Source organism: Arachis hypogaea, chromosome 11 (genome assembly GCF_003086295.3).
Source record: "Arachis hypogaea cultivar Tifrunner chromosome 11, arahy.Tifrunner.gnm2.J5K5, whole genome shotgun sequence".
NCBI lineage: Eukaryota > Viridiplantae > Streptophyta > Magnoliopsida > Fabales > Fabaceae > Arachis > Arachis hypogaea.
Genome location: NC_092046.1, coordinates 28,216,736 through 28,227,898, shown reverse-complemented (window position 1 = coordinate 28,227,898; position 11,163 = coordinate 28,216,736). Strand labels below are relative to the sequence as shown.

At 41.6% G+C, this 11,163-nt stretch overlaps 1 non-coding gene across 1 annotated transcript; it reads right to left on the bottom strand.

Moving 5' to 3' along the window:
• Window positions 1–793: 793 nt before the first annotated feature.
• Window positions 794–897, bottom strand: LOC112724997 (small nucleolar RNA R71). The gene has a single exon (XR_003164130.1). It is a non-coding gene; the product is annotated as a small nucleolar RNA R71 (small nucleolar RNA).
• Between the last annotated feature and the right edge of the window lie 10,266 nt (window positions 898–11,163).

Below are 11,163 nucleotides of genomic sequence, written 5' to 3'. Positions count from 1 at the left end.
TGTTTGATTGATTTGCTTTTTGTTTTAGTTAAACTTCTTCCCTTCTCCATCTACTCTTTTGTTTTTCTTTGTTATTTTCAATTATGTTCGCTAACCCACTAACTGTTTGATATATTGCATCACCCACAACTAACATCAATTCTGACATAAATACTGTCTGCACCTATCTTCTCTGCTTGTACTTGTTGGTTGTATGACAGGGAGAAGAAGCAGGGCTTCAACTTCCTTTGATTCTGAACTAGAGAGAACCTTCCTTAGACTAAGGAGGGAGGCAAGAGGAAAATGAGTAGTTGGTGCTGAAGAAAAGGAGGAACAGTTTGAGGAATACTTTGAACCAAACATGGAAGAAAACATGGAAAATCATCATGAGGAAGAGACTCACAACCATGGCAGAGGAGGTGGAGCAAATCATGCTGGGGAGGATAGAAGAGTTTTGGGCTCCTATATTAATCCAAACCCAGGAAATTGTGGAAGTAGCATCCAAAAGCCAACAATCTATGCCAACAACTTTGAACTTAAACCATAGCTCATCACCCTTGTTCAGAACAACTGTTCGTTTGGAGGAGGTGTTCAAGAAGATCCCAACCAACATCTGACCACATTCCTGAGAATATGTGACACAGTAAAATCTAATGGTGTTCATCCTGACGCCTATAGATTGCTCTTATTTCCCTTCTCACTCAGAGACAAGGCAGCCAAGTGGCTGGAATCCTTCCCAAGGGAGAGCTTGACAACTTGGGAGGATGTGGTGAACAAATTCTTAGCAAGATTCTACCCTCCTCAACGAATCAATAGGCTGAGAGCTGAGGTTCAAACCTTCAGGCAACAGAATGGTGAGACTCTGTATGAAGCATGGGAGAGGTTCAAAGACTTAACAAGGAGGTGTCCACCTGACATGTTCAACGAATGGGTCCAGCTGCACATTTTCTATGAAGGGCTCTCTTATGAGTCAAAGAAGGCAGTAGATCATTCATCTGGAGGGTCTTTGAACAAGAAGAAGACCATTGAGGAAGCTATAGATGTTATTGAAACAGTAGCAGAAAACGACTACTTCTATGCTTCCGAAAGAGGGAACACAAGAGGAGTGATGGAGCTAAACAATGTAGATGCTCTGTTGGCCCAAAAAAATCTCATTACTCAGCAGCTGGCTGATATCACCAAGAAGATGGAGATGAACCAAGTAGCAGCAATCTCCACTTCATCAATAACACAAGAAGGAGTAAACCAAGAAGCAGAAGGGAGTCAGGAGCAAGCCAACTACATTGGGAATTCACCAAGGAAAAACTATGATCTATACTCCAAGACTTACAACCCTGGATGGAGAAATCACCCGAACTTTGGGTGGGGAAGTGAGCAAGATCAAAACCAAGACCAGAGAAGTTACAATTCCAACAACAATGCAGCTCACCAACAATTCACCCAGAGGACATCTCAACACCCCCACGACAACAACTCTCCACACACTTATCAAAACCAAAATAGCACATCAGCTCCGAACTACTCATCAATCGATGACAGGCTCTCTAAGATTGAAGCCTTACTTGAAGGAATAAGCCAAGAGATTCAAGAAAATAAGGTGTTCAAAGAGGAGGTGCGAGCCAATATTAAGAACCAGGGAGAAACCATTAGGAAGATGGAATTTTAGGTGGGATATTTAGCTGAGAAGATTTCCAAACCTACTGATAGCTTCCCAAGTGACACTGAGAAAAACCCCAAGGGAGAAGCAAAGAAAATAAGATGGGAAGACTGCAAAATGGTCACTACAAGTGATCAAGAGATTGAAGACAAGCAAGGAAAAATGTGCAAACAACCTGAAGACAACTCAACAAAGGAGGAGGATAGAGATCACAAAGAACCAGAAATCTCACAACAAGAGCTGCTGAAGCTCTATGCACCATTCCCCCAACTGCTCAATGGTGCTGTGGGAAAAAAAATATACTCAAGGTTCCTAGACTTGTTTGCATCTCTGCATGTGAACATACCATTCATCAAGGCAATTCAACAAATGCCTGCATTCATCAAATATATGAAGGAACTTCTTCCCAGGAAAAGCTCACTCAAGGGAGGGCAGACTATAGTGATGAACAAGGAATGTAGTGCCCTTATTCAACATGAGTTACCTACAAAAAGAAAAGACCCAGGAAGTTTTCATATCCCTTGTGCCATAGGTGAAACTATGTTCGACAGAGCACTATGTGATTTAGGGGCCAGCATCAACTTATTGCCCTTATCCCTGGTGAAGAGGCTGCAGATCAATGAGATAATGCCCATAGATGTCATTATCAACTGGCTGATAAAACTCAAAAGCAAGCAATAGGAGTGGTGGAAAATGTGTTGCTAAAGGTTGGGAAGTACTTTCTCCCAACAGACTTTGTCATTCTGGACATGGAAGAAAGTCACACTCACCCAATCATATTGGGAAGACCATTTCTAGCTACGGCCAGAGCACTTATCGATGTAGAGAAAGGGGAGCTAATATTGAGAATCCATGATGAACAACTCAGCTTCAATATTTTTAACTTCTCACAAGAGACAGATCAAGAGGACAAGGAACTAAGCACAAACGATAAGGAGATACTGAAGGAGGAGACAAGCACTGAAGCACAGCTAGTTCATTCTGAAACCCCCTCAATTGATAAACAAGGAAAACAGCAACTGCCACAGCTCAAGGAGAAGTTGGAGGAACCAAAACCTCTAGTGGCAGGTGAAGACAGCATCACAATTCCTTGGAGAAAAGAGGTCACCAAGGGGAAGGCAACCTCAAAAGAAATAAAAAAGAAGGTACCAAGGAGATGGAGGAACAAGAAGATCCCTACGGAAGATTCCTCTCCAGGGGATAGAGTTGTCTCAGCCTACTTCCCGGATATTCCCCCTAATCTCCCTACTGTGCCATCTCAATTACCCAAGGTCTTCACTATCAACAGAGTTCTTTCCCTGGAACATATGGAGATCATTGATCCAACCAATGGATACAAATCCACAGCAAGAGGGGAGGACTTTAAGCACTACCAACCACCATGATGAAGGAAAAACGTCAAGCTAGTGACGCTAAAGAAGCGCTTCATGGGAGGCAACCCATGTTTTATATGCTTTCAAATGATAATGAATAAGTCAATCTTTATGAGCTTCAATCAAAACTTAACAAACAATTGGTGAAATTCTTCTTATGCAGAATATAGTGAGGAACAAGTTTGGTGTTCAAAGCAAACCAAGTTGCATGATAGACTTGGGAGCTTTGAACACAAAACTTTCATCACAGTGCTTCAAACTAAGTTTGGTGTCACCCCATGGTGCCACCAAAATGCATATAAGGGACCACCAATAGTTAGTTAGTTAGTTGAAATTCATAAACAAACAATCAAATCTTTTCTTTCATTTTATTCTAGCCGTAGAGTTTTAATTTTTCTTTTATAGATACTAATTTTCTTATTTCAAATCTTTATAGAAAAGGAAAAGAAGCATGAAAAGGGATTGATTGGACACTTAAATGGGGAAAATTTCGCCACTTAATGAAGAGCACTACACACATGTCTCAAGAGGGAATGCATGGGGAAACGCTGCCATGCAACATTGGAGAAAGAAAAACCTTGAAGACCGAACCAATCACTCTCATTAAAGTGATGATCCTTGTCTTCCTTTCATACATAACCCCATCCGTTCATCTAGTAAACATTCATGCAATCCACACCCTTCATCCACTCATGATTTTCTTATATAAGTGAACCATAGTGCATGCTCACTCCTCACATTCAAATCCCCACTCTCCACACTTCTATTGGTACACTAAACCCTTCATCACAAATTGCTTTAACCAACCCTCTCTCCATCTATCAGAAGCCTCAAACCCCCTCAAACAACAATTCAAGTCATGGCATCATCAAGCTCAAAGAGGCAAAAAAGGAAGGGGCCTATGGAGAGTGCTCCTTTTGATGACAAGAGATTCAAGACTGCCTTTCATGAGCATGAATTTGAGCGGATAAGTGCCAGAAGGATATTGCCAGAATTAATCTTCCAAATCAATGCCAATGAATCACCACAGATTTGGAGAAAAATCGAACAGAAGGGGTGGCAATTGCTCACCAGTCCAGAGGGGAAGATCAATGGAAACCTCATCAAAGAATTCTATGCAAATGCAGTTAGAGAGAATAAGACCCAAGCCCCAACCTTCAAAAGTTATGTGAGAGGAAGGGAGGTGGACTTTAGCCCAAGTGCCATCACAAGAGCTCTTCAATTGAAATCACCTCATTTTGATGAGGAGAGTTATCAGGCAAGGATAAGTAGAAGCCCCGATAATGATGAGCTCTCAGATATAGCATCAGATATCTGTGTCATAGCCGCTGACTGGGAGAGGTACTCAGATGGGAGACCAAAATTCATAAAAAGGGGGGACCTTTACCCTGAAGCCAAAGGGTGGTTTGAGCTTGTAAGGAGGTCCATCCTACCAGTTGCTAACAATTCGGAGGTTAACATCAATCGAGCCACTATGGTACAATGCTTAGTACAAGGTGGGGAAATCAAGGTGCATGAGCTCATTGCCGAAGGGATTCAAGAGTCAGCTGAGAAAGCTGACTCAGGAGCCAGGATTTGGTACCCCAGCACCATTCTCCGCTTGTGCAACAAGGCCAAGGTAATATTTGAGGACAGTAGCCCAGACTGGGTAAACCCAGGGAGGCCAGTCACACTCGAGCGAATGGTCTATACCACACCGGCTCAGCAACTAAGAAGGCCACATATAGGAAGGCAAAGGACCCAGGAAGAAGCTCATCACGAGGAATACCATCAAGAAGAACATCAACAAAAAGAGTATCATGACCCAGCCAACTTGAATATGACTCACCTTCTAAGAGCCATTGAGGATTTAGGACAGAGACATATGGAAGGACAAGAGCAATTACTGAACCGGCTGAACCAACAGGAAGCATGGCAAAAACAACAAATGGAGCAGCAGCAGGAACACTACTCTCAGCTCACTCAAGCCATCAACCAAGTGAATGAAAGACAAGAGCTTCAAGAGAAGCACTTGCAAGAGCTCAACCAGCGGCAGATAGCCCAAATGAAAACTTTCAATGAATTCAGTATACTCAATGAAGGAAGGCAACTACATAGGGAGGAGTTCTATGTAAACACTCAAGCCGAGTTGAACTACATGACCAGTAATATGCATCATCTACACTATGCCATCCCTGCATATGATGAAGTTCAAAAAGAATTTGTAGAACAAGAAGAGAGAAAAGTGAAACAACAAAAGGAGGCACTCAAGAAGAAGATGGAAGATAGTGGTTTCTGGAGAAAGCTGCTTGGAAAAGGCAAAGGAAGTGGAAGTACAAGTACTCAAGAGAGACACAATGAGGATAAACAAGGATGGGAGCATGGACATCCACATGAATGAAAGGTGGTGGAGTTCTTTTTAGTCCATCTTTTCTATGCTTTAAATAAGGAAGATCTTGTATGAAATAGAACATGCTTCCATGTTATGTTTAAATTTTTTTTAATTTTGTCTTTTAAGTTTTTCCTTCTGAAGAGGTCCATGATTTCTGGTTTAAATGTCACTGCACCATCACTTAACCTACTTGTAAGCTTATCCCTTTAAATCAAATAAAAAGAGAATGAGTATAGTTGTAAAAGACCAGAGTGGAGTTTATATTGTGGAAGTGCATTCATGAATCCTTGGGGTAGTCATAAGTTAGCTAAGTTGGTTCAACCACAAGGTTAGGAGGACAACTATCTATCCTGAATACTTTGCTTTGGATACACTCATGAGACTAAGTTAATAACAAGATCCTAAGAAGAGAAAAGGGAAAGAACAATGGAAGTGAAAAACAAAAGAAAAAGAGTAAGCAATAAGGCTAGGCATCAATGGTTTTAAGCTTGAGGCAAGTGTCTGTGGTGCCCCTGTGTGAGGGATCTACTTGGATGAATAAGCTCTTAGGGGTGCTTTATCACTTGGTAACTTGGGTTAACTAACCCGGGATTATCAGCTGAAAATCCACTATCAAGAGTAACCCTCACTACAGAGCATTTAGTAACCCAAAGAGGTGCTGGACACCAAGGTCTCAAGAAAAGAAAACAAATAAACTATATGCCTGTGGTGTGTATGTATGGGGGAGAGACTTGAGGGAGTAAGTCCTTAGGGGTGCTTCAACACCTAGCACCTTGAACTAACTGGTTCGGGAGTGTTGGCTGAAAGCTTATCTTAAAGAGTTGCCCCCTTATAGAGCACTTAGCCTAAATAACACAAATAATCCTTGAAACAACAATAAAAGGATCAATGAATAAAAGTCTCATGAGATATAAACAAAGTAAGTGTTTAGGGACATGATAAAGGTCTGAAAGCCAGTAATGGAATGAACCTAAGTTGCTATGCATGAAACCACCATAAAATCAGTAATATGACTTCCACAAGAATGACTCATTCCTCTGGATATTCCATTCATCATTCTCTTGTTCCAGTACTTGCTTAGGAACAAGCAAGCTTTAAGTTTGGTGTTGTGATGCCAGGGCATCTTGGCCAGTTTCACTGACCTTTTCTTTACTGTTTTTAGGTTAGTTTCATGCATTTCTTTAGGAAATAAGCTAGTTTTGGGTAAATATTCACTTATGCCTTGACTCAAGCACACATTGTGCATTTTACATGATTTCATGAAGATTTTGCATAAGTTTAGTGACAAATATTATGTTGCATTACTCATGACTTGGACTGGAGCTTTGATGCACTTTGTTGCTTGATTTCAGGACCAAAAAGGAGCAAGAAAGGGGAGGTAACTTGCAAGGATTAATGAGAAAAGTGATTGCCAATAACACTCTCAAAGAAAGCCATCAATGCCCATGTTAGAGAGTCACGTTAACCAAGTTAATGTGAACTCTAACGTGGAGAAGAGAAGTTGAGCCAACGTTAGTGACACTCAACATTGTCACTAACGTTGGCAATCACTCATAAGTGGCCACGTTAGAAGCCACGTTAACCTAGTTAACATGGCCTCTAACGTTAAGGGGGAGGGAGAGAAGCCAACGTTAGTGACACTCAACATTGTCACTAACGTTGGCCTATGGTGCTAAGTACCACGTTAACTCCCACGTTAACTTGGTTAACGTGGGAATTAACGTAGAGGATGAAGAGTTGTCGACAACGTTAGTGACACTCAACATTGTCACTAACGTTGAAGTAACCACACAACCCCCAAGAGTCACGTTAACCTCCACGTTAACTTGGTTAACGTGGAAGCTGACGATGAGAAATGAAAGATGAGCCAACGTTAGTGACACTCAACATTGTCACTAACGTTGGGATGGCTAAAAGATGGCCACGTTAGAAGCCACGTTAACCTAGTTAACGTGGACTCTAACGTGAGACCCAGGGGCACATTGGAACGTTAGTGACAATGTTGAGTGTCACTAACGTTCTCGAAGGTTGGCAAGGACCACGTTAGAAGCCACGTTAACCTAGTTAACGTGGGCTTTAACGTGAAACAAGAAGGGGCACACTGGAACGTTAGTGACAATGTTGAGTGTCACTAACGTTCTCGAAGGACTAACAAGGCAACGTTAAAAGCCACGTTAACCTAGTTAATGTGGGTTTTAACGTAAGGCAAAGGGGTGCATTGGAACGTTAGTGACAATGTTAAGTGTCACTAACATTCTCGAACTTATATTCTCACTAAATATTAACACCCCTAACGTCCTGAGCTGAAGTCTCTGCCCACTTAGCACTTTCTCTCTGCAAGTAAAGCCAAGCCCAAATGAAGAAAAGAACTGCTTCAAACTCAAGATCCAAAGGCCCAAGACTTGAAGAGTAAACTAGAAGCTGAGAAGAGTAGTATATATAGGAGTGAATTTGAATTGTAAAGGAGTTCTGGAGGCTGAAGAACCACTCTCTGTATTTACTTTCTTTGCAATTTCTAGTTTTATGATGTATTCTCCATCTTTGTTTTCATTTTCAAGAGCTATGAACAACTAAACCCCTTTCATTGGGTTAGGGAGCTCTGTTGTAATTTGATGGATTAATACTAATTTTCATTTTTCTTCTTCTATCTTTCCTCTTGATTTTACTTAAAGGCTTTCGATCTTCATCCAATTGAGTAGTTATCTTGGAAGGGAAGCTATTCAAACTTGTATCTCTTTTGAACCTTGGAAGAGGAATGAAGAGATCAAGCTAGAAATGCTTTCTCATGCTGGACCAAATTGGGTTTGGATGGGTATGTGACTGTAACCCTCTCAATACTTGGTTTGGGAAATGCATGTGGTATAATCAGTGACCATACTTCATCTCTTCTCATGAGCAATTGACCAAGGAATTGACTATTGATCAAGATTTGAGAGAATGAATTGCAAGGAATTGCAATTCAATCACTTAAGATTTCCAAGGAGATCAATGAGTGCATTGATTGAGGAAGAGATGAAAATGAACTTGATCCGGAGAATTGCAACATCTCCTAAGCCCAATGAATTCCCCATCTCTAATCTTACCCATTCTCTTTAATTTCTGCGATTTACTTTTATGAGCAAATCCCCCATTCCCATTTACAATTCTGCAAATTATTTTCAGTCATTTACTTCCAGTTCTTTAATTCTAGCATTTACTTTTCTGTTATTTACATTCCTGCCATTTTATTTTCTGTAACTCTCAACCTAAATTCTGGATTCGCTCAACTAGAACATTCTTCTAATTAAAGTTGCTTGATCAATCAATCCCCGTGGGATTTGTAAGACCCGGTTAATTAACGACTAATTAACCCATAAATGAGAATTTATTCTAGAAAGCCAAAAATGTTATTTTTATGGCTAAATGTGATAGAGGAGATTGAGACGAGAATTTCGGTACCAATTTTATAGAAATCGGACCAAGATTGGACCGAACGGGCCAAACCGGACCAACCGGACCCAAAGTGGGCCCTTGGCCCAACATAACTAAACCAAAACCCTAGTTTTCAGCACTCTCTCTCCTCACAATACACTCAAACACGCTGAAATGGTGGAGGGGAAGGGAAGAACTCTCTCTCAAGTTCTATCTCTCACTTGATCTTCAAACCACCATAACTTTTGATCTAGAGCTCCGATTGTCGCTCCGTTTGCGGCCACGCGTTCACCGCGGAGAGCTCTACAAAACCCATACAACTAATCTTGAGGTAAGTCACGTGTTTCTGTTCGAAATTCCAGCCCTTATTTTCGAGTTTCATGGGTAAAATGTTGAGATTTTGGGTTCTTTGATGTTATAGGACCCAACTCTCTTGAAGGAGAAGGTTAATCTTGTCTCCTTGGACCTTGGGTGTGGTAAGATTCTCAATCCTAGTGTGATTTTGTTGTTCTATGATGTTTGGGTTTTGAGATGTTGTGTATGAGTATGATGGTTGTGGCTTAGGTTGTGTATGTGTGGGTATTGGAGCTTGATTGGTGACTTTGAAAAGCTTGGAAAGGGTTTGGTGGTGAAAAATCTGTTCTTGGAGGTGTTGAGGCCTTGAGAGCTTGTGGATAAGTGGTTTGGAAGTGCTCCGGGGGAGCTTGGGAAAATCGGCTAAGGTATGGTTTCAGTTTCCCGTATCTAATATGTAATGTGGTAGGAAATACTTAGGCTAGAGGCCCTAAGATAGGCATTGAATTGTTGATGTTGTTGAATGATTGAGATATATGATGTGGTCATATATGTGATGATGATTATTAATGCCTTAGTGGTATGATGTATGAGAAATATGCATGTTGTGATATATATACTTGATGACTGGTTATGGTTGAATTGTGGGTTGAACCATGTTGATGGTGAGTATGATGTTGATTGTGTACAATAATAATTTATTGGAATTGGTGTTGTTGAGAATCGGCATGAGGAATAGTATATGATATGTCAATGTGTTTGAGTTTGAGCCACTTGGGTGAAGTGGGGTAAAATGATGAGATAGTGATTTTGGTAATTTGTGGTAATGTGTCAATGTGTGAGTTGAGGAGGCTTGATGTTGAATTTGATATATTTTGATTGATTTCAAAGAAACGGGATGAACTTGGCATGTTTTGATTGGTTTTGAAAAGAGTTGGAAATGGCTTGTTTTGAAATTGGCACTTTGTGGTTTTGTATGAAAATATGGTTTTTGGGCACACTTTGGCGGGACATAACTTGGACTACGGATCTCCGTTTTGTACCAAATCTGTTTAGAAATGAAATTGGATCCGGGATGTCCATGCCGTTCAAAGAACGGGTGAAAGACGATTTAAAATGAGGAAGTTATGTCCGTTGGAAGATTGGGGTTTAAATCTGTGAATTCTGCAGCTTTTAACTTAGAAAATTTTTAGCAGAATGACCCCTTGCGCGTGGGCGTACCTGGCGCGTACGCGCCGATCTTCCAGAAAGCGCCATCCACGCGTGCGCGTGATGTGCGCGGGCGCGCCGATTGTGCTGTACCCAATGCCCAGCCATTTTCCAGAGAGTTATGCCAGAACTGTGCCAGTGTTGTGCCTGGGGCACGAGAACACCCGCGCGTACGCGTGGTTGGCGCGTGCGCGTCGATTGGCAAATCTTTAATCCACGCGTTAGCGTGCATGACGCTTGCGCGTCGATGAGTTTTTGAGGCCATCCACGCGTACGCGTGGAGTGCGCGTACGCGTGGCCCTGTTTTCATCCCAAAGTTGATTTTTGAGTTTTAAAAGCCAAATCTCATACTTCTAAGCCTCCGATCTCACCATTTATGTCTTAAATCATTATGACATGCCTAGCTATTAAAAAGGGGCTAGTGAATGAGGTAACTTGCGAGTGAAGCAAGGGAAAAATGAATGATCAATGAGGATCAAGATGATTATGTGAGATGCGGAGGATGGTGGTGGAAGTGCTTGTTAAGCCATGGGCCGAAAGGCTGTAATTGCTAATGAAACGGCTGGTTATGGATTTAACCGTGAGCCGGAAAGGCTGTGTATAATATGAATATTGGCTGGTTCTGGACTGAACCGTGAGCCGGATGGCTGATATGGATGTTGATCCATGGATGAGAATTTATGCATGCTTATGCTGAATTATTGATAATTGAGATTTGCACTTCCACTATCAGAGGCACGAGATCCCTGGGAGGAAGCAGTGGCTAGCCACCACGTGCTCCAGGTGGAGGCTCGAGACTCTGTTGACCCTATGTCGTAAGTGTGGCCGGGCACTGTGAAAGACCCGGATGAGCTCGCCCCCGAAATATT